The sequence below is a fragment of the Mauremys mutica genome, unplaced genomic scaffold (assembly GCF_020497125.1).
Source record: "Mauremys mutica isolate MM-2020 ecotype Southern unplaced genomic scaffold, ASM2049712v1 Super-Scaffold_100101, whole genome shotgun sequence".
NCBI lineage: Eukaryota > Metazoa > Chordata > Testudines > Geoemydidae > Mauremys > Mauremys mutica.
This window is the reverse complement of record NW_025423268.1, coordinates 1,536,755-1,560,013: the sequence shown is the minus strand read 5'-3', so window position 1 is coordinate 1,560,013 and position 23,259 is coordinate 1,536,755. Positions and strand designations below refer to the sequence as shown.

General features: G+C 56.6%; 3 non-coding genes across 3 annotated transcripts; all 3 read right to left on the bottom strand.

The window, feature by feature from the left end:
* Positions 1-7,525: 7,525 nt before the first annotated feature.
* Positions 7,526-7,607, bottom strand: TRNAS-AGA. Its single transcript has one exon. It is a non-coding gene; the product is annotated as a tRNA-Ser (tRNA).
* Positions 7,608-21,210: 13,603 nt separating this feature from the next.
* TRNAF-GAA lies at positions 21,211-21,283 on the bottom strand. The gene has a single exon. It is a non-coding gene; the product is annotated as a tRNA-Phe (tRNA).
* Positions 21,284-22,796: 1,513 nt separating this feature from the next.
* On the bottom strand, positions 22,797-22,878 carry TRNAS-UGA. The gene has a single exon. It is a non-coding gene; the product is annotated as a tRNA-Ser (tRNA).
* Positions 22,879-23,259: the final 381 nt, after the last annotated feature.

Sequence of the window (23,259 nt, the reverse complement as noted above, 5' to 3'; positions counted from 1 at the left end):
ACCGGGGTCCGGGCAGCCCCCACGGGGGACACGTGCCCCTCCCGTCCCCCCCTGGCAGAGAACGGGCCTCTCACCCCCCCCCCCCCGCCAGGGGTAGCCACGTGCTGGGGACTGACCCAGGGCAACAATTCCCCCCCCACCGAACAAGGACAAATCGCTGCAGGTAAAACGGGGGGGGGGAACCCCCCATGGGAGAGATTTTAAATGGACATTGGAGACTCATGGAGAGACCGGGGGGGGGGGGAACAGGGGAGCCGAGAGAGCGGATCATGGGGGGGGGGGGCGAATCTCCCCGGATGTTACAGCCCGAGCGAGACCCCGAGAGAGAAACGGGGCAGAACCGGAGAGACTCTGTACCGGGGGCGAGAGGCGCAAACAGGGACAGGAGCCAATTAACTCCCCGCCCCCCCCCCCCGCCCGGGCCCCGCCCCCCATCCCAGCGGGGGGGCCGGGGCGGATCCTGCTGCGGCTCCCGGGGCCGAGGCGGCTCCGAGGCTTCTCCCAGGTTCCCCGGGGCAGAGTCACGTGCCCGCCCCCCCCCCCCCCCGGGGTCTCTCACTCACCGGCTCACACGGAGGTGGCAGCAGCAGCTTTGTTCTCCCGACCCCAGCGGGGCTCATACGGAGCATGCGCAGTGCCAGCTGCTGACCCCTCCCTTACCCGGGCTGGAGAGTGTGGACGCGCCCCCGGGGCAGGCTGGGAGATGTAGTTCCGGACTCTCTCTGGAGCGGAAGTGACGTCAGCGAGGGAGGCGGAGCCGGAGCGCGAACGCGCGCGGGGCGCTGCGGTTCTGCCTGGCTCGTGCGGGGCCGTTGGAGCCTCTCCCCGGCCGGAGAAGGGTTTGTGCCGCTGGGGCTCTGGGCATGCGCAGATCGCGGCGGGAGAGACCTTCATTAACCCCCCACCCGTGCCCGGCCCGGGCCCCGCCCCCCCGGAGCTGCAGCCAGAGAGATGATCAGCCCCCGCAAATGGCAACATCATCTCCCTTGAAGCCACAGCTAGTCCAGAAACCCACACCCAGGTAACGGGACGTCACTGCCTGGAGCCAGGAGGGCTGTGACCAGAGCCCTCCCCAAACCAGATACTTCTCTCACCGACAGAGACAGCTACTCTCATCCCAGCTGGGCAGGTCTTGCCTGGCACCAACAGGATTCACCCTGTCACTGCTCTCGCTCACTTTCCATCTCACCTCGGGGCTGGACTCCGTCCCCGCGACTTCTTTTCCCTTGGTATGAAACACAACACAAGAGGAAAAGAAAAAGCAATGGTGGCGAGGCTCCTCTTCTCGCTACTCCGGCACCCCAGGGCTCCAGCTTCAACCCTCCTCCCATTCTGCCATCACAGCTACAATCAGAAATCTGAGCCCGGGACTCACACCTGGTTGTCTCCCCAATCCTTGGCGCTGTCCAGCATGTCTCCCTCCACAGAAGTCACCTGGCCTCATCTTAGACTCCATCTTCATATTGCTCTTCTCCTTCCCAGAGCTCCTGCTCTGCTCCTCAGACCTGTCTGTGCTCAGCTCTGCAGGCAGAGGGGAAGGGGCATGATGGGAACACACATGCCCCATTGCAGACACCACGCAGCATCCACAGGGCTACCAAACCACGTCACCTTCAGCCAAAACCACCCCCCACCCTGAGGGAGCAAAAAGCCTTCGTGAGCTCAGCACACACAAGCCAGGAGAAGATTAACACCCACACCCAGCCCAGCCAAAGTGGGAGCTTCCCCCACTTCCCGGCCACAGGCCCACGGGGCTCATGGATGGAGGAGTTTGGTGGGCTGTGGGGGTCCCTGAAGGACTAGCTCAGCGTGTGAATGAGTGACTGGGATGTATGTGGGGGCCGGACTGTGGGTTGGGGTGTCCAGGAGGACCCCAGGGAAGGGACTAGGGGGATTAGGGATAGAGGAGGGTGGGGTTACCGAGGTGCATTGTGGGAATTTGGGATTTAGCGAGCCCAGAGTGGATGGGTGGGGGCGGGTTGGAGGACCCCACAGTGGCTGAAAAGGGGAACCCGGCAGGTTGGGGGGCAGCAGAGATTGGAGCTGAGGAACCTCCCACCCTGGGGATGGACTGGGAGAGTGGGGGGATGGGAAAGTGGGGCCCAGCAATGGAGAAATGGGCTGGAGGCGATTAGGGGCAGGGCGCTGAGGACGGGGAGGGGCAGGAGGAAGGGGGGATGGGGCGCTGAGGACAGGGGGGAGGAGGAGGAGGTCATCGGGGGTGGGGTGAGAGGAGGAGGTTGGCGTTGGGGCGCTGAGGATGGGGGGGGAGGTCAGGGGCGAAGGGAAAGGCCAGGCAGAGTGTACAGGATGGGGGAGGGGACGCTGGGGGCTGAGGGATCCCCACAGATGGGGATGGGGATGGCGAGAGGGTCACAACAGAAGGGGAGACACGGGGGGGCAGGTTGGGGGGGCTTGAAGGGGCTGTTGGGGCCCTACAGAGGGGGAGGAGGGTAGGAGTGCTGAGGATGAGGATGGGGGGGAGGAGGAATGGGGGCAGGGTGCTGAGGAGAGGGAGGAGGAGGTCGGGGTGCTGAGGATGGGGGGAGGAGGAGGGTGGGGTGCTGAGGGGGAGGGGATGGGAGGGGAGGGTGCTGAGGACAGGGATGGGGGAGGAGGAGGCGGGGGGCAGGGTGCTGAGGACGGGGATGGGGGAAGGAGGAGGAAGGGTGGGGGGGGCAAAGGGAAAGGCCAGGCAGAGCGGACAGGGTGGGGGAGGGGACGCCGGGGGCGGGGCTGGGCCTGGCGCCTGAAACTGGGGGGTCTGAGCCCCCGGCACCCCTCCGCGCGTGGAGCCGCCAATCACCGCCCCGCCCCAGCGCCCCTCGGACCGGCCCCACCCCGCCGGCTCCCACGCGGGATTCGAATCCCAACGGCCGCAGCGCGCGCCGGGGGTGGGGGGCAGCGAAGCCTCGGGGCGAGGGAACTGGGGCCTCCCCCCACGCGCCGAGTCTCTGTCCCGTGCTCTCTCCGCCAATCAGGGAGCGGGGAGGGGCGCGGCGAAGTGACGAGTTACGGCCCCTCCTCCAATAGAGGCCGCGTGTGAGAGAGAGAGAGAGAGAGAGAGAGAGAACTACGCTTCCCAGAGTGCACCGGGAGGGGCGCGTTGTCTGAGCAACCGAGTCGTCATCTCAGCTCTGAGACGAGCCAGGAACTACAACTCCCAGCCTGCCCCGGGGTGCCTCCGTCCTCTCCAGCCCAGGTGAGGGCGGGTCCCTGGGTCAACCCGACACCTCCCGCCCAACGCAACTCCTCACTCCCGCCCCGCCCCGCCCCCTCCGGCTCCTGACGCGAACTCGCAGCTCCCAGCCCCGCCCCCCCCGTTTCTCCCTTGGCCTCATCTCGCCCCACTCAGGGGCGGGGCTGTTGGATGGAGCCATATGGAAATACGGGGGAGGGGCAGGGCTGGGAGCCAGGACTCCTGGGTTCTCCCCCAGCTCGGAGAGGAGAGGAGAGGAGAGGAGAGGGGAGGGGGGCAGAGTGGGGGAGGGGCTGGGGTGCCTGCTGCCCTCGCGGTGACCAGCAGAGCCCCCCCCTGCAGCTTGCCCCCCCCCCACGCACTGGGTGTGCTGGTGCCTGGAGCCGCCCCTGGTTCCAGCCCCTCTGCCCAGGCAGCTCCCCCAGCCTGACACACACACCCAGCCCCTGCACCCGCCCCACCCCAGGGCTCCTCAGCCCAGAGGGGAGCCCCCGGCTGAGTGGGGAATCAGAACCCCCCGAAATTACCCTGGGACCAGCATGATCTGCCTCCGCCCTGCCCTGCTCCGCATGTATTCGGAGTGAGTCAGTTTCCCTGTCCCAACATGTGTCCTGCCCTGTGTCTCTTCTCCTCCCCAGCTCCCTCCAAACCACCCCATTTCCCTGCACCCCGGGCTGGGTCTCTGCCAACCCCCCTTCTCCCCTCCTGACCCCAAGATCCCCTGCCCCTGCAGGTCTATGGGGCTGGGTCTCTCCCTCCCCCCATCCCCTCATCCCTTCCCCCAATAGCTCCCTGCCCCTGCAGGTCTATGGGGCTGGGTCTCTCCCTGAAGCCCCGCCCCCAGCGCGGGGCTCACAGACAATCCCCGCCCGCCGGCTGTGACGTCCGCTGACGTGATCACTCTCTGCAGGCGACTCATCCACTCGAGACCAAAACGACAGAAGGTGTCACGTGTCCATGGGTGGGGCTATGCAGATGAGCAGTGTCTGGCGGCAGGACGCAGAGCAGCGAGAGGAACCGAAGGAGCCCGGCGGAGAGAATTCTCTGCGTGTGGACAGAATCCGGTGTGGGGAGTTCGTGCTGTGGGTGCCTGCGCCGGAGTCACTTCGGGGCAGTGATTGCCACTGAGCTGCATAGTGACCAAGGGCGTGTAAATGGGGTGTGGTGCCTGGCGGGGAGCAGCTCATGGTGAAAAGAAAGCAGCAGATCCTGTCCTAGCAGTGGTTTGTGGGAGTTTCTTTGCAACCATGAGTGGGATTGTTGTGGGTGCAACTAGACCCCCCACTTCTCTGGTGGGGCGGGGCCTCTACTGTCTGCCTTGGGGAGGGAGGGGTCCATGATGTCACAGCCCATGGGGGAGGGGAGGTTGAATCATGTTTCTGAAGTGGGAGAGCAACTTCCTCGGCTCCCACTCACTCTGCACTAGGGGGCTGGGCTGGGATCTCTAGGGAGGGGAGCACAGGAAAAAACAGTCTCCCCTATGGAACCCAGGAGTCTTGGCTCCCAGTCCCCCTGCTCTAGACCCCCTCCACTCCCAGAGCCAGGGATAGAACCCAGGAGTCCTGGCTCTCCCCCTGACACACACTGTAACCACTGGACCCCACTCCCCTCCCAGGGCTGGAGATAGAATCCAGGAATTCTGACCACCAACCCCCCGCCCCCGCTCTGACCACTAGACCCCACACTCCCCTTTTAGATTTTAGTCCCGCTGCCTCTTCTATCCACCCACCCCACCTGTCCATCCCTTTGCTGCAGGTTTCTGGGGTGTCACCCCTGCTCTGCACTCCCCCAGTGCAGCCCAAGGCTTTTCCTCCCCCCAACCACACATCCTCACCCCCCTCGTGCTGGATCATCTGCTTGGCCCCCTGCCCCCTCTCGGGATGCGCTGTGCGGCGTGGCTGGGGATTGTGCAACAGCCGAGCACCAGGCAACACAGAATGGACACCACATGCCCTGCCCCACCTCATCTGAGCTGCTCTCCAGGTGCACCTGGGCCCTTCTGCCCCACAGGGGGTGAGCTGCAGCCTCCGCCACACTTCACAGAGGGGTTAAGTGTCAGGCCAGCCAGCCCTTGTAAGATGGGGAAATCACCACCAGGGTCGACGGTATGGGGGCTGTGACATATAGAGAAACGGTTGTTGCACTGGCAGAGGGCAGCTGAGCATGCACACACACACACACACACACAATTGCAAACATACACGAACACATGCATGAATCCAGCCACACACACACACAATTGCTAATATACACAAACACCCACATAAATTCAGCCAACATCAACACAACTACTAACAGATGCCAACACGTGCACAAATCCAGCCACATGAACACACACACATTTGCAAAGCCACAAACACAACCCCCAGAGCTGTAATAACACCCCCCCACACACACACACAAAACCCTTGCAGAAACCACACAAACACATGCAGAAATCAATTCATCCATCCATCCACCCACCCACACATACACCATCCCCATTCTGTGCACACACCTTGGGTCACTGTGACACTGAAGACTTCAGTTGGATGAGGGGCCCAGCACCATGTGTCTTTCCAAAAAAGGTTGAGCAATTCCCTATGTGTGGCTTCATGCAGGTGATGGCTGATTCCCCCAACTTACAGCCAGGGGTGAGCTCCAGCCAGTTCACACCCATTCACAAGAACCGGTTGTTAAATTTAGAAGCCTTTTTAGAACCGGTGGTTCCAGGACACCTGGGGTCTGTACTATTGACACAGACTAAGTGACAGGGACAAAACACTCAAATCCCGCCTGGTGCGGGGAGCCAGGTTTGCTCTTCAAATTCTGTCGCTGGTACATTTCCAGGCCTGGGAATGTCCCACAACAGCATTTAATGGGAAGCTGCCTGCAGAACAGTTACACTGCACAGAGCTCCTGTGGAGGAGGGGTGGGAATTAGTAACATTTTGAGGATCGTTTGGGAAAGGAGCCTTTGCTGACAAGATTTGTCTCTGTTCATATTTCACCTTCAGGTGTTATGTTGAGGGATCTTTAGTATATTTTTGTGAGGTTAATAACTATCTCCTCAACTTTATTTACTCAACTTAAAAATTGGTGTCACTTGATTTTTGCATCTCCCTGTGAAAATACAACTGACCCGTGTGGCTTTCCACAGGGGGTCATGATGTTAAAGTTAAGGAATTCAGTCTCTGTACTTCTGGGGGGAGTGTTGCTTTTTTACAGCTGCCTCAGGGCCAGGCACACTGGGCTGTTAGCTGCACCCACTGTCCTTGCCAGAGGCCCCTGCTGAACCCTGGGCGGCTGAACTACAGTGCTGGGGTGACTCTGCAGGTAGAGAAGCTGCTGTGGAGCAATGTAGAGCAGGTGCAGGAAGGAGACGGGGTCACTATTCTCATTCTGAACTGCACCGTTTTCCAAATTTGGGACTAGATTCATAGCTTCATAGAATTAAGGTCAGAAGGGACCATTATGATCATCTAGTCTGACCTCCTGCACAATGCAGGCCACAGAATCTCACCCACCCACTCCTGTAACAAACCCCTAACCTATGTCTGAGTTATTGAAGTCCTCAAATTGTGGCTTAAAGACATCAAGGTGCAGGGAATCCTCCAGCAAGTGACCTGAGCCCCACGCTGCAGAGGAAGTCGAATGTCCGAGAACAATTCTAGGGGAAGGTGAACGCAGAGCAATGACACTGGAGATGCCCAGACCTCCAATAGGGGCAGTGTGGCAATTACTAATGGGAAGATCATTTGTGAAATTAGTCGTCACTGACAAGATTTGTCTCTGTTCCTATTTCACGCTATGGTGTTAGTTAGAGGAATCAGTACAGATTTTTACTATATTAATTAAACACTTAATTTTATTTAATCAAGCCAAAAACTAAGTATCACTTATTTTTTCTCTGTCCTAGCAAGAATGAATTGAATTTTGTGACTTTCTGGAAAGTGCAGCGAGATTAGTCTCTGTGTTTATGAGCTGATGTTTTCCTCTCACAGGTCAGTGCCTGCATTGAAATACCAAGAGGGATCTAAGGGCTGGTGTACCCTGGGCACTGAACTGGCAAAGCGATGTCTTCCAGGGTGTGACCCCCCACAAACCCATATAGTTAAGGTGACCTAAGCCCGGGTTAGATAGTGCTAAAGAAAAGGAAGAATTGTTCTGTCCATGCAGCTATTACAGGGATGGGAAAATCCCTCCAGTCACTGTCTACTCCAAAGTGCTATAGCAGTGCCACAGCAGCGTTTTAAGTGTAGACAGAGTGAAACTAGATTTATCTCCAGTTCGCACTATGGATGCTCAGGCACTAAGACTACAATAATAACAACAACAACAGCGCTTGCGTAGTTGGCAGGATTCGAACCTGCGCAGGGAGACCCCAATGGATTTCTAGTCCATCGCCTTAACCACTCGGCCACAACTACTTGGCATGCATCCCTTTCACTGCATGATGATTTTGTTCTCACTGAATTGTCACTTCAAATTGTTTGCTCAGACCAGCTTCCCCAGCACACTCACGGCTGCCCATCAGTGTAAGTGTGTCCTTGGGTGAACAGCGAGAATTCCTGCCCATTTCCCTTCCGGCTGGAGCAGGATGAGAGTGTGTTTGTGTGAACGACATTGCTGTAGATTGTTGTTCATTCCCCACTCTGACAATTCAGACAGTCCCTTTCCTAGTCAAATCTCCAGCACATCGTTCCACTAGCAGGGGGCAGGATTTCTCTGGGGCACTGAGGGCTGGTGCGTGAACTCAGCCTTGCATTCCACCCTTGATGTTTGATGGACTAACAACAGCAGCAGAAAGAAAGAGCGGAGCCAATATCTCCCTGGCGGGGATGCAGGTGCCATGACCCCTCTGTCTGACCGTTGTCATTGCAGGAGAAAAAGGTTCACTGGCATCGAATGCCCTGGCTCAGACCAGAGACACAGGGAGGTTTTGCTGTTCATGGATCTGTGCAAAGGAAATTTTGTCTCTGTGTGAAACTGAGGTCAGAAATGAAACGTCCACATGGTGGCCCAGTGCTCTAGGGAATGTGGGTGAAGGACTCAGGCTGAGAAATGATTTAACAGGGGTTTGTTTCAATTTATTGCCCTGATTAAAATCTATGGCTAAAAGGCAGCCATGTTGTTAGTACTTGTACCTGTGTAGGGACACCCCAGTGGGTGTCAAGTCCAGGGGCAGTTGATTATTTTATCAAGGTACAAATTTCTTGGTCAAGGCCTAGGCTCCAGAGAAAACAATACACTGCTGATAAGAAGAAGTACATCAAAAGATTTTGCAGCCACCATGGGCATAACTATGATGTGTCGTGTTTCACTCTTTATACCTGGCGCCACCTCCTTTCCCTTTAGCCTTGTAGTTGACCAAGGGCAAAGCTGAACATCTCCTCAGATACCAGGGAGTGTTTATGTCCATTCCTGGGAGCTACACAGGGGTTTGATGTTGTTGCTTTCAATCCTCTGGCTCTGCCGGGATAAGGAACAATTCAGGCTGTCACTGAACTGAAGGAGGAGGATCAGTTTGTGACAGGGAGAGGGCCGCCTCCTCTTAAAGGTGTTTGTCTGGCTGGCAGTCCTGGTTCCCAGGTCTCGCCCATGGGGCTCCAGCAGTTTTGGGAGCGGGTCACTCCCTTGGCCCCACCTGCTGCCCCCAGGCGCTCCCTGCCAGGGACCCCAGCAGTGCAGCGGAGCTGAGCAGCATCTGTCTGCTCGCTCCAGTGGCTGCCGGCCCCTCCCCATGGCAGGGCAGGGTGGGTCTGTGCCTCCGTGCGCTGCCCCTGTCCTGAGCCCCTGCATCCAATAGGACACTGCGGGGGTGATGCCTGGGGGCAGCAGCACATGGAGGCCCCCCAGCCTGCCCCGCCTTGGAACCCCAGGTAAGCGCCGCACCCCTGACCCCCTCCCAGAGCCTGCACCCCCACCCCTCCTCCTGTTCCTCCTACCCCCTGCCCCAGCCCAGAGCCTGCACCACCATCCCCTCCCCACATACACCCTCCTCCCTGCAAACTCCTTCCCAGAGCCTGCACCCCTCTCCACTCTCCAGACACCTGCCCCCAACTCCCTCCCACAGCCTGCACCCTCTCCCTCCACACACACCCTACCACCCACCCTAATCTCCCTCCCAGAGCCTGCACCCCCACCCCTCCTCCTGTTCCCCCCACCCCCTGCCCCAGCCCAGAGCCTGCACCCAGCACCCAAACTCCCAGAGCCATAACAAGGAATTTTTGTGCCCGAGGCAAGGGCCGGCTCCAGGCTCTTTGGCTGCAGGTCCTTGAGTCCCTGTCGGAGGGAAGGACCTGCCGCCCAATTGCCGCCGCTGCTTCATTCATCCTTCGGCGTCAATTGGGCAGCGGGTCCCTGAGTCCCTCTTGGAGAAAAGGACCCACTGACGAATTGCAGCTGAAGAAGTGGCAGCAGTAGAGCTGCCGCCGAAGCGCCTCTGATCGTGGTAGAGCTGCGCCCCTCCACTTTGCGCGCCCGAGGCAAGTGCCTCACTCGCCTCGCCCATGTTACAGCGCTGCAAACTCCATCCCAGAACCTGCCCCCCAGAACCCCTCCCCCACCCAAACTCCCTCCCAGAGACCAGCCTCTCACCCCTTCTGCACCCAAACTCCCCCCACAGCCTGCACGCCTCCTGCACCCCAATCCCCAGCCCCAGCCCAGGGCCTGCACCCTAGACCTCCTCCCCCACACCCAAACTCCCTCCCAGAGCCTTAGGCAGGTGGAGGGTGGAGTTCTGGGGGGTGGGTTCTGGGCAGTATGAGTGACATTATTGGCCCACTGGGAGGACTGGAGGACTGGCACTGGCCCTAAGGTAAATTGAGGTTGAGACCCTGCTTTAAGGGATTGGAGCAATGCTGGAGAGACAGACGGGCAGGGAGCTGGGGAGCTGGTGACACAGAGCGGGGGTGGGGAGTTTGTAAACTGTGGTGTTTGTATAGAGATAAAGTTTACTAACCCCCAGGTTAAAAACTGGTCCTGCTCTGGGCTATACAGGACACTCTCTGTTGTGAGGGTAGCTCAGTGGGTGAATGTTTCCCTGCAGGGTGATGGGTTCCTAATTCCAATCCAAGTGATTCCCTTTAAAAACTTTTTTGAATGAAAATCGATTTCCAGACCCATCTCCAGTATGTTCAGGAGTTCGCTGAAGGGGGGCAGGGGGCTTGAAATGAATTTAAACACTCAGCATTTTCCTGTGCAAATGAATAAAGACCTAGCAGAGCTGTCCAGCAGCTGAAATCAGTTCCAGTCCTCAGTGTCTCTAAGAGGGACACTCGGTAGCTGAGGCAGGTGGGACACCTCTGTGGTGAGGACAGGTGAAAAAATGCTGGATTCAATGAAAGCTGAGCCCATAGGAGGGGAAGGTGAACGGCAGCACCACACAGGGTCATAACACTCAGACATGGGGCTCCACTGTCACTGCCCCTGTGTTTTCCATCATTTCTATCCTAAGGAACACACCCTCCCCCTCCCCCACACACACTGTCACACAGAACCTTCTCCCCTTGAGCCCCATCCCACCCCTACCACTCCCCCCCACACGCCATGGGACACAGCCTCTCGGTGACTCACCCAGATGGGGGCTTGTCTATGCATCTCCCCAACAGGGGAGCAGAGAGCCGAAAGGGCCACAGGAGACCAATGGAGCTAGGCAGGGATAGAAAATACTTCCCTTCCCTTCCCAAGAGTCCCATTAATCTCACCCATGGGACATTCCAGCACCGGGTGGGATCAAAGCACCAACCTTCCCCTGAGCAACGGAAGGGGCAACCAGCTCTATCACATGGAAGGAGACACCCCACCTTTGCTGCTGCCATCCTGCAGCCTTTAATATGGATTTGTTTTAGCTAATGCAACCCCCCCCCTCCGCTAATCCATCCATGAAACATGGACACAAGCTCCTGAAAGCAGGGTACAGTGGTGCAATGGGTTAGTGCCCAGTACTCACAAAGCAGTGCTGAGTGGAGTCATGCTGAGGTTGTGAGTTCAAACCTCACCTACAGCACTAGTTTCCTTTAAGCAAATGGCTTCTGCCAATCATTTTGCCCTGCAGCTCAGAAGACACCGAGGTCCCCTTGCTTTACAGAGAGCAGGGCAGATTCCACAGATCTCCCAGGCTCTGCTCTCCACCAGCCACCTGTGTCAGGAGGGGTCGAGCAGAGCCCAGAGCACTGCCCCCGACTCCCCCTCAGTCTTTGCTCCCCAAACCACCTGTGTGCTCACCCTCTTCGCTGTGAGACTCAAACCCTGCCTGGCTTTCTGTATGTCGGTGGTTTTTGTTGTCTGTCGTATTGATGTGCATGTGGGTCCTGTGTAATTTTTGTGGATGCCATGCATAGTTGTGTGTGTGTGTGTGTATGACTTTTGCATGCAGATTGTTTTTTGCTAAGTATTCTTTTGGTATGTGGTTTTTGTGCTTTCCTGTTGTGGGCTTTTGCTGTACTTTTTGGTGCGGATTTGTTCTATGTTTTCTGTGGCTTTCCCTTATGTGTATATGGCTCTGTGTGCTGTGTGGGTTTGGTTTTTGTTTATGTCTGTGTGGGCCTGTGCAGTCTGTGATGGTCTCTTTCTCTCTGTTTGTATCTTCATGTGTAAATTCACTGGAACTTTTCAAACTCTCCACAGCTTTGCCAATTTTCACCAGGAATTTTACTCATTAACAAATTCTCACTTGTTCCCTACCAGTTGGTGACCATTGCCCCAGGGGCCTGTCAGTCTCAGGGTCCTGATTTCCCATTGACCCTTCCCCCTTCTATTGGAACTGGGAACTAGCCAACCAAAAAAACCCCACTCAGTTTTAGTAAAGGGCCAACAGTCCCCTTACACAAACTGGCCCTGTGAGGGAGGGAGAGCTCAGTGGTTTGAGTATTAGCCTGCTAAACCCAGGTTTGTGAGCTCAGTCCTTGAGGGGGACATTTAGGGATCTGGGATAAAAATCTGTCTGTGGATTGGCCCTGCTTTGAGCAGCGGGCTGGACTAGATACCTCCTGAGGTCCCTTTCAACCCTGGTATTCTATGATAGAGTCACCAATGTTCAGAGAAACTAGCACAAGCTGGTATAATGGTTGGCATGCTGAAATCTGAGTTCACATCTCAGTGGCACCTTGTGGAAAATCCCTGGAGATCCAAGTGCTTTCCTATCTCCAGCTGTATGAGAATGAGTTGTTTACCTTGTGCTGAGTGACTCATACCCACTGGAGCCAGGTCTTTGGTTGGAATGGGGTCTAGAAGTGGCTATGGTTTGACTGGGTGTTTGGGATTTCTGATGCCCACAAGTTTGGCCCTTGTGCTTTCTACCACACTTTCCTCTTGCCCACATGGCACTTGAAGAAAGGAGTGTCAGGGCCAGGTTTCATAGTCAGGGAAAGGCAGGAGGGAGGAAGAGTCCCAGGCTGGAGCCCAGCACCTCTCCTCCTCTGGGCACCTAGAGCAGAGGTGGCTGGTGCTGACGGCTCCAAGGGAAGGCTTAAAAGCCACAGAGCAACCGAGGGCAGGGCAAGAGGAAGGGAGGACCATGCCTATGCGTGGCCAGCAGACAGCCACAGAGACACCCAGACAGGCTGCTCCCTTGCATGCCGAACCCCCACTGAAAACCACCCACAGCCAGCTGCTGCTGCTCTGTGGCCAACATCAGAAGATGGTAAGAAAGCAGGGCCAGCCCCCCTGGGGGGCCTCTTACCATTCCCACTCCAGGTGCTCACTTTGGCAGTGGGGCAGGAGATTTTACCCCAAGAGGCTTTTCCCCAGCTGGCGAGAAGCAGAGAAACCCAGGCTCCCAAGGCGCTATGTGGCAAGTATCCTCCAGCACAGGGACAGGCGCACACTTGGAAGAGGGAAACTGCTCCACACGCTAGCCCGGGCAGCCGCCCATTGTCTTTGGCAAGTCAGGAATGGCAAAGGCGAGACTGGAAGCACCTGGGGCTCATGCACCAGCCTTTGTGACACCCAACCCCCAACTCCTTCCTGGGGCTCTAGCTGAAGCCAGAGCATTGGCCTGAGCGGCCAAGAAGAGGTTCCAGCCCTGAAGGGAGCAGGACTTTCAGCCCAAAGGTAAAATTGCACAAACACAACCACGAAGGGACTTGAACCCTCAATCGCCTGATCCGAAGTCAGATGCCTTATCCATTAGGCCATGTGGTCACAAGAACAAAAAGCTTTCCAAGCACTTATTTGGAAAAGGCAGACACAGTGTTTCTCATGTCCTCTACTGAGTGGGGCCGAGACTCTCTGGGCACAAGAAGTCGAGTTCCCAGCGAGATGTGAGACAATTCTCTGGAGCCAGGCACAGGACTTTGGCAGGGAGGCTCAGGCATGAGGGATTGGGGTGCAGCGGACAGACCAGCTGTCTAGGTGCTTAGATTTGGTCTCACTGAGGAGAAGGAGGAATCCTGCTGATAGGCAGTGGCTGTGGAGAAAAAGTGGGATCTCCAGGCTGCTCAGGTCTCCTTCTTCCAGCTCCTCATCTGGCTGAGCTGCTCCACCGGCCTGGACAAGTCCTCTGCGTGCACAGCAAATAGCCCAAGAGCCATTTCTGCCCAAACCTGTGCTGGGGGGTGAGCGTCTGTCTTCCCTGTCCCATCCGCGCTAGAGCAGACCTCTAGATTGAGAGAGACAGTCAACAACGATTAAGGCTAAGATTATAAAAGAGGGTCACAGAATCTGTGACTTTCAGAGATCTCAGTGACATTTTCCACCTCAGCCCTGGGGCAGCAAGACTGGAGCTGTCGGCCGATGGGGGCCTCACAGCTATCAGCCACCAGTGTCGGAAGGGGCTCCCACAGGCCCATGCCACCACGGATGGACCCCACAGCTCTCAGCTACTGTGGGTGGATCCCAGAGCTCCCAGACACCACATGTGACAGGCGGACCCTGGAGCTCCCAGTGGGGTGACCAGGTTATAAAGTCCGGTCAGCCATGCTGCGGGGCTCAGGCAGGCTGGTCCCTACGTGTCCTAGGGCACCGCACTGTGCCCTGGAAATGGCCAGTAGGTCCCCCCTGCTGCACCGCTGACCAGGAGCCGCCCGAGGTAAGTCTGCACCCCCACCCCCGGCCCCAGCCCTGAACCCCCCAAACCCAGAGCCCCCTCTTGCACCCCAGAGCCCTCACCCCCCTGCACTTCAACCTCCTGCCCCAGCCCAGAGCTTCCTCCCACACCTGGAACCCATCATCCCTGCCCCCACCCCAGAGCCATCACCCCGTCCTGGACCCCAACCCCCTGCCTCAACCCACAGCCCCCTCCTGCACTCTGAATTCCTCGGCCCCATCCTGCAGCCTGGAGCCCCCTCCTCCACCCCAAACCCCTCATCTCCCCACAGCTTCCACAGGCAGACCCTGGAGCTCCCAGCAGCCATGGGTGGCCGGGGAGCCCCCACAGCCCCACACCACTGCGTATGGACCCTGCAGCTCCTACGAGTGGACCCCAGAGCTCCCAGCCGCTGCGGAGGGACCCAGGGTTTCCCAACAGGCCTTGATGGCGGGAGGACCCTGCAGCCCCACGTCATTGCTCACAGACCCTGCAGCGCCGGAGCCCCGGGAGCTCCCGGCCGCCCCAGGCAGGAGAGGAGCCCCCAGCGCTCAGACACCGCAGGCAGAGCCGGGAGCTCCCAGTCACCGGGGGGGGGGGTGAGGAGAAGCCGCAGCCCCCGGCCAGTGCAGGTGGCCCCGCAGCTCCCAGCCGCCGCGGGCGGGCGGACGCCAGAGCCCCCCGCTGCCATCGGGAACCCGCGGCCCCAACGGGCAGGACCCGTCACCCCGCGACTGGCAGGAAACAGCCGCGCGCGGAAGCGCCTCGCGCCCTGTGACCCCCCCCGGTGCTGCGGCTTCTCGCCCGGCGGGAGGCGGCGCCGCTGCTGCGGTCTCGGTTCCTCCGCCCGGCAGCGGGACCCGCCCCGCGCGGCCTCGCGCCGCTTCTCGCGGGCCGCGCTGAGCTCTGAGCGCAGAAGGCCCTGGCGGCTCCGCCCCGCATCGCTGTCAGACAACGTCACCAATGGGAGATGAGCCCGTCAGAAACGTCAGTAGGGGAGGGCCCAATGGGAGACCAGCTTTCAGAGACCCGCCCCGCGCGAGGGCCAATGGGAGATCAGCTGTCAGAGAACACTAGGCACGCCGGCACCAGCCAACCAGGAACCGCCCCTCATCTCAAGCACCCAGACAGCCCCACCCCCACCTGTACTATGTCCCACAGCAGCAGCCAGCACCGGCTGGCTTGTGTCGTGCCCCCCCAGCAACCCCCAAAGCAGAGTCTCAATTCCCCTCCCCCACCGCTGCTTTTCATTAGGTACCGAGACCCCCACCCAGACAGGCAAAAAAAAAAAGGATCTGCTTCCCACAACCAAGCTTCTCCCACCCCCCCGTACCCAATTCTGGGCACACGCTCCCAGCTTAGGGTGTCCACACACCCCGTCGGGGCAGGCTCTGCTCAGCCCGGCTCCCCACAGCCTGCACTAAACATGTGGGGCCCAACCCCAAAACTTACTCGCTCACTTCCCTTTCTCGCGTCGGCTTCAGCCCCCGGGTCACAAACGCACCAACCGGGGAGCAGGAGTGCGGGGCTGCTCCAGGGTGACCAGATGTCCCGTTTTTAAAGGGACAGTCCGGTTTGGCTGGACTTTTTCTCATATAGGAGCCTATTACCCCCCACCCCCGTCCCGTTTTCCACAATTGCTTTAAGGTCACCCCATGGGGCAGCTCTGCGGGGACGGACTTGCACACTTGGGATGTTAGTGCAAAAAACTCCTCCTGGGCTGAGTAAAGGGCAGAGACCTGCCCTGAGCCTGCCCTGAGTGGGGGTCACCCAAACCGACCCTCACTCGCCAGGCAGGTGTCACCCTGCTGCCTGGGGAAAAGGCAACAGGCCCCCACTCCCCAGCTCTGCGCGGGCAGAGAGCCAATGAGAACTTCTATTAAAAGAGAAAGAGAATCTAGCCTGAGTTTGGGAAAACCCCACAACCACATTCACATCTACGCTCATCAGCAACCCCCCCACCCCAGAGTACGCTGGGCAGTGCTGTGCCTCAGTTTCTCACCTTGCAGTGTGACAGGCCAATCCAATGTTCCTTTAACAGACCCCTCCGCTCTCCTTCCCCCAACCCCCACTCCCCTTGGGCAGCAAAGCCCCAGGGGTGGGGGAGGCAGCGAGTGATATTTCAGCTTCTGCTGCCGAACTCCCTCAACTGGCTCTCAGTTTGCCCTCTTCACTCTGCATCGCTGCTGCTCCACGGCATTGTCCGTCACCCTGCTGCTGAGAGCTCCTGTGTCGCCATTTCCCCTGCGGCCACCTGCCTGTCTCCTGCAGCCTCTGCGCGGCCACCTAGTGGGGGAACCTCGCTACAAGTGCAGCCTGGGCAGCCTCTTTCATTGCAACACCATGGGCAGGGCGTGAACCGCCATCTGGGAGAGACTAACGCCCTGCCCCGCCCCTTCCACCTGAGGCCCCGCCCCTTCTGCAAACACCCCTGTGCCCAGCGTACACCAGCCCTTAGATCCCTCTTGGTATTTCAATGCAGGCACTGTCCTGTGAGAGGAAAACATCAGCTCACAAACACAGAGACTGATTTCCCCACATTTTATCTCTCTGCACTTTCCAGAAAGTCACAAAATTAATTTAGTTCTTGCTAGGACAGAGAAAAAATAAGTGACACTAAGTTTTTGGCTCAGTTAAATAAAATTAAGTATTTAATTAACATAGTAAAAATATGTCCTGATTCCGCTAAATAACACCATAACATGAAATAAGAAGAGACAAATCTTGTCAGTGACGACTAATTTCGCAAATGATCTTCCCATTATTAATTTCCACACCGCCCCTGTTGGAGGTCTGGGCACCTCCAGTGTCACTGCTCTGCATTCACTTTCCCCTTAGAATTGTTCTCGGACATTCCCAAATTTGGAAAATTGTGCAGTTCAGAATGTGAATAGTGACCCCGGCTTCTTCCTGCACCTGCTCTACATTGCTCCACAGCAGCTTCTCCCCCTGCAGAGTCACCCCAGCACTGCAGTGCAGCCACCCAGGGTTTTGCAAAAATTAATAATACAGAGTTTGGAGGTAAGTAAACATTTTTGAGTTGTGGAAATAGTAAAAGGCAACAGTTGTGGTGTTACAAGAAGGGCAGTTGTTGGTTTAATAATAAAACCCAGTTATATAAATGTAACTGTATGTGCAGCTCTGTGCACTCACGTTGGATGGAAGCTTAGTAATTAAATTATACAAGAGGGTCAGGTAAAGTGGCTGCTACCACCACTATGTTTTGTCCCAAGAAGCATTTACAGACATTCTGAGGGGAAATGGGCAATTTTCCTGCAATTAGCAAGGAAATTTGTAAAAGGAAGTGGTATTATTATTATTAAGCACTAATCTGTCCCCACCGGGGGCGTGTGTGGAAATTGTTTCTTTTGTTTTTCAGACACTCTACAAGCAAGCTGGTGCCAGCAAAAGACTAACCCATAATACCATGGATCTATGTTTTGTGTTGTTTGTCTGTGGTGTTTGCCTTGTTGTTAGCATTGTTGTGTTTCAGTGAACAGAAAACCTCATGACATGGGTGGGGATGGCTTCAAAAGGCTGACCTGGGGGAAGATGTGTATGGAAATTCAAAATGCTCGACTAGGAGGCCAGCACCTGTGTAATAGCTACCATGGTATCTGAATGGGCAGCTAAGGTGGGCCCCACAAGCCCTATGGGAATAATGAGAAGGGGATTTGCTCGCTGGGAATCAATGGAGGGGTGTGTAAAATGGTGTAAATCCAGAGAAGATGTCTGACTGTGCCCCTCCCTGATGGCCATGGAGGAGCACACCCAATGGCCCGTGGCAAGGGGTGGACAATTGGGTGTACTGTGTATGAGGTGTTTTGCTGGAAATGTACATATTACTGGGGGCACAATTACACCAGCCCCTAACCAAATTCCACACTACACGCTGCTCTCTGGGCTTTGGCGCACAGATAGATCTGTGAATCTTACTGCTTTGAATAATCGAACCAGCACATACAGCCTGATTCCACACCATGTGGTTAAGTTGGTTTGGACAATAACCCATTTCTCTGTGGACATTCAATGGACTTATGCTATGGACAAAAGCACGAAAACCTGCAGCGGCAGCGTATTGCAACTGCCAGCAACTGGACATGTTAAGAGCTTGACCCCGTCGAAGGAGGAGAGGAGGTGTTTCGGTGGTGGCCAGGATGTTGGACCATGCGGCAGTGCTCAGGTCTCTCGGTGTTGCTGTGGATTATTACAGCGGCTGGTGTATTGCTAAGTATACTTGTGTTACGTTGCCTACGGAAATAACCTAGAAGTAATGGAGTAAGCCCCTCCCCCCTGTACTAGACAACCTGGACCCAACCTTCTCAGGCCCACTATAGTGGGAAGCCTGGAACGCTAATTGGAACAGGTGTGGCACGCCCGTACGAGAAGGGCACTGTACTACACACGGGGCAGTGGGACAAATGGAATATCAACACCTTCCACCTTGATGCCTGGCCCTATCAGGAAATGTGTCACCACATGTCCTATGTTTTGCTAAGAGGGAGAATGGAAACAGGGACACAGGCAAGGTTCTGTGGCGTCAGGGCTGGGATGGGGACACTGAGGAAGAAAACTGGAATCATTGTTTGCTGGAAGTTCAATCCAATAAACATCTAATTGTTTGCACCTTCGGACTTTGGGTATTGCTGCTCTGTGTGTACGCAAGAAGGACCCGCTAATGGGAGGGTGAAGGGATAAACCCTCTAACACACATTTGAACCTCTTCTTTTCACACCGTTGCTCATTCTCAGGGACTGCTTTGTCTCCAGACAGATCCATTCTCTTTCAGGACGGCCTTGCTCTTTCCCTCACCGAGGTGTGGGAGTAAACACTCCCCTTCCCTCTTGTCTCAGACAAACACTAGTATTAACTGTTTGCTACTGAGGGGTTTAGAAAGCATTTGTCAAGCTGCCATTTCTGGGGGATTTTTCCCAAGATCCAGTATTTTGTGTTCGAACATCTCCCAGCTTCCTTGCTGAAAATAAGGTCAAGGTTTCCTTGCAATATACAGGAAGAAGGCAGTTTTTCACCCCAGACGGAACTCGAACCCACAATCTCTGACTTAGAAAGCCATTGCCTTATCCATTAGGCCACTGGGGCACTGATGAAAGAATGGAAATTCCATCTCCTAAATGCATATTTCTCATATTAACTTGGAAGCCAAATACCCTCTTTCTGCACCTTACAGAAATGTCTGAATCCCCTGGCAGCGAGGCTACTGGGCAGGTCGCTTACAGAGCTGAGCACCACCTTTCTGCCAGCCATCTTTAGAGAAGAAGGCTCTTTCCCCTGACAGCCACACAGCGCTGCCTAGCATCCCGAGAGCCTCCCTCGTGTTCTCCTGCAGCAGCCGCCTGCCACTGTGGGTGGGAAAAGGGGACCAGGAAGCACTGTGGCCTCATTCCGGGACAGGAGGCCCTCGCCACGCCCAGGCCTGCCTCTTGCCTTCAGCCCAGGCAGCCAGAGGTGCCGGGGAGCTCCCTGGCAGGCCGCCACCTCAGCCAGGAAATAAGGAAAAGGGGATGAATGAAGAAGTCAGGAAATAACAAGGAAATGAAGAGGTTTGTCGAACGGGTTTCTGCCCGATTTACCATCTTCTCAGCTACCGCTCAAAGTTAAAGACCTAAAGTCGACCTATCGGCATAAGTACAGATGGTTAGATGGGAATTAAAAGGAGCTGCTGTCACTAGTGTTAGGTGTCTGCAAGCAGCATGCAGACCGTTTAAAAAACACCGCAATTAGAGGCTCAGATGAAACGTTTGCCCTAAATCAGAAACGACAATAGGACGACCAGCAGAACGCCACTCTAGGTAAACGGCCGAGTACTGGAGGCTGTTAGAGGCAAAAAGTCATTCCTCAAAATTTGGAAATCAGATCCTAGTGAGGATAATAGGAAGGTGCACAAACTCTGGCCTGTTAAGTGTCAAAGTGTAACAAGTCAGGCCAAGAAAGAATCTGAGAAGCAACGTGCTAAAGATACAAAAGCTAAGCATAAATCCGGTCAATGCGAGTCCTGGTCTGTCCCCGCAGAAAGGTGAACCCCCTCTGTGGCTGGAGTGAGCTCCTCTAAGCCAACCTCACTACAGACCTGCGCCAGGTAGTGCTCATTGTAAAAATGTTTCCTCTGACGGTTGGGAAAACAGGACCAGCGGTGCTCAGGCCGGCTGACACAATTAAAATCCCCCCCAACATCAAACATCATGCAGCCCAGAGGAAGGGAGCCTTTGATCTTCCCTCTCATGCCTTAAGTGGGGACCATACACACTAATATAGCAGTAACCAGTGCCACAGAGCACAAAGCCCACCAGTAATGCCCTCCCTGGTCGGAGCTCCACCACCTTCTGTACTCGCACCATGAATGTGACTCCAGCCCCATCATTCTTCCCTGGCCAGGAGGCCCTTCCTCCAATCACCCTCTGCCTATTGAGCTACCCTAGAGTTATTAATGGGCATTTCCTGAACACTCACCATGGCTAAGTCCAGCTGCTCCAAGGCACTGAACATCAAGCGCCTCCTCCTGGGCCCCCAAATCCCTTCCACCTTCTACACAGCCACTTTTACAGATGCCCCTTCCCTGGTACTGCCCTTGCTGAGCTGCGCAGAGGAGTTTTCATCCCCTATTCCTGCCTGTCACTGCCCAGCAGCCCTCTGGCACCATTCCTGAGGGTCACCCTGCATTGCTCTCTTCCTGCCATGTTGGGAAAGACAGCTCTCATCCTTAAAGGTCAGGTGGGCCAACTAGGGGCAGAAGCCCATTCTATGTTTTCCTACAGCAGAGCCCAAGATCAGAGACTCACCTTCAGGGCCACCCAGAGGGGAGGCAAGTGGGGCAATTTGCCTCAGGCCCTGCAGGGGCCCCGTGAGAATACAGTATTGCCACTTTTTTTTAATGGAAGGGGCCCCCAAAATTGCTTTACCCCAGGGAAACCCTGCTCATCTTGGGTGCAGGCACCACTGGGCTTCTAGAAAACAAGTTGCCCCTGCACAAAGAGGATGAAAGCACCTGCCAAAGCCTGGGATTGAACCAGGGACCTTTAGATCTTCAGTCTAACGCTCTCCCAACTGAGCTACTTTGGCAGCTGTATACCAATATTTTGGCCTGTTGCTTCTCTGCCTGGGAGGTTTTTGCAGCAGTTGCACACAAAAAGGACGTCATTGGGAGGTGCCCATGAAGACAAGACTCGCTTTTGCCTGCCTTGCTCAGCTTGACTTGCTGCCTCACCCCGTTCCTGCCCTAGTGCCTGGGTTGACCTGGTGGTGGAAGGGGACTGGGGGCCAGTGGTGCGGGGAGGAAGTTGAGCTGGACCCTGAGCTAGACTAGACCCTGGCGGTGAGAGTCTGGCCACCACCTGCCGCCCCACCCTGTTGTCCTGCCTTCCCCCACTGGGCGTCATTTCGGGAGGGAAGTGGGGCTTCTGCCTCCCCTCCCCGATTTTCACACGGCAGAGGAGTGCGAACAGGAAAACGAACGGCTGCTCCACACCCCCACCGGAGGAACCCGGCGCCCTTAGCTGTGGGGAGTAAGAAGTGGCTGTTGGCTGACAGGGCCTGTCCCCGAGCAGCTGGAACAGCAGCTGCCGCTTCCCCCTCGGCTCCAGGCGGTGGGAAATGCTCATTGCCTGGCTGCATGGGCGGCTGCTGCTCTGTGCTCTGGAGAGCGTCTGTATTGCTCTGTCAACCCCCCGTCTTCACTGAGCCAGTCTGGTAAGGTCCCAAGTGCCCCCTCCGGCCTGGCAGCTGAGAGTCTGTGCAGACATCAGCCCCCCTGCCAGCCCTACAGGCAGCAGCAGCACCAGCCCCCCAGCACCACAGGGGTACTCAATGCACTTCCTGTGGGGAAATGGCTCCTTGGGGTCCAGCTGCTAGAGTGAGAGCCAGGAGAGAGCAGTGTCTGGCTCACCGTGGGGGAGAGAAGAGACCTGGTGAGTGCGGATCTCCCTCAGCCTCCCCCGCAAGGCTGGTCACTTCTATTGTCACTGTGAGAGTCGGTGCTTCCCTTCAGGGCCGGCCCTAGAGGGATCCGGGGTATGGGACAAATCCCCCCTTTCCTCCCCAGGCCCTGCCCTCCACTACACCCCTTCCCCCAAGCCCCCACCCCTCTCCCACCTCTTCCCGCCCTGCACCTTCCTGCCCCATTCCTTTCCCTCTTCCACTCTCCCTGCTCCTCCCCCAGCGCCTCCTGCACCCCACTGAACAGCTGATCACTGGCAAGTGTGAGGAGCTTGTCAGCAAGGCCTGTAGTGGGTGGGGGGGAGCTGGCTGCCAGTGGGCACTGAGCACCTTTTTTTCTCTCTGTTGGTTCTGCAGCCCCGTAGCTCCCATGGAGTCGCTGACTCAGCTCCTTTCACACTCTAGAGAGAGGAGCAGAACCAGGGCTATGGCTGATCTATGGGGCACCAGGTGAGTGGCAGAGGCTTCAGGTGCTGAGAGTTTGCCCAACCCCTCAACAACACAGTGTGAGGTGGTGTCCCAGGCATCTCGATGAAAGGAGCAGAACAGAATTTACTTGGAGTGGGGAGAGAATTGAGAGTGTCTCAGGGGGTTGTACAGAGGTATTGCCCGGGTGAGAGACTGGCTAAAACACAGGCCTCGCTGTGAGCAGGATTTGAACCTGCGCAGGGGAACCCTATTGGATTTCAAGTCCAACACCTTAACCACTCGGCCATCACAGCTGGGAGCACAAAACTGCCCCAATGCCAGAGAAACTGGTAAATAATCCCAATGCCCAGGCGTGAAGTCATCTGAACTACAGAATTCCGACCACAAACCTGGCTCCCAAAGCACAGGGGGGATTTGGGGTTTGTTCTGTTTGTTTAGCCAGGTGCCACAGGAGTCTTTGCTGCTTTTACAAATCCAGACTAACACGGCCCCTCTGATACTCCTAGTGACACTCTCCAATGGATCCCCATCCTCCACCCACCTTGAGCTAGGTAGGAGCGGATCATCATTATCCCTACTTGAGAGAGGGAGAAGCAAAGGCTGAGAAAGGAGAATTGACTTGTCTTAGGTCACACAGCCAGCCAGTGGCAGAGTTGGGAATAGGACCCAAGAGC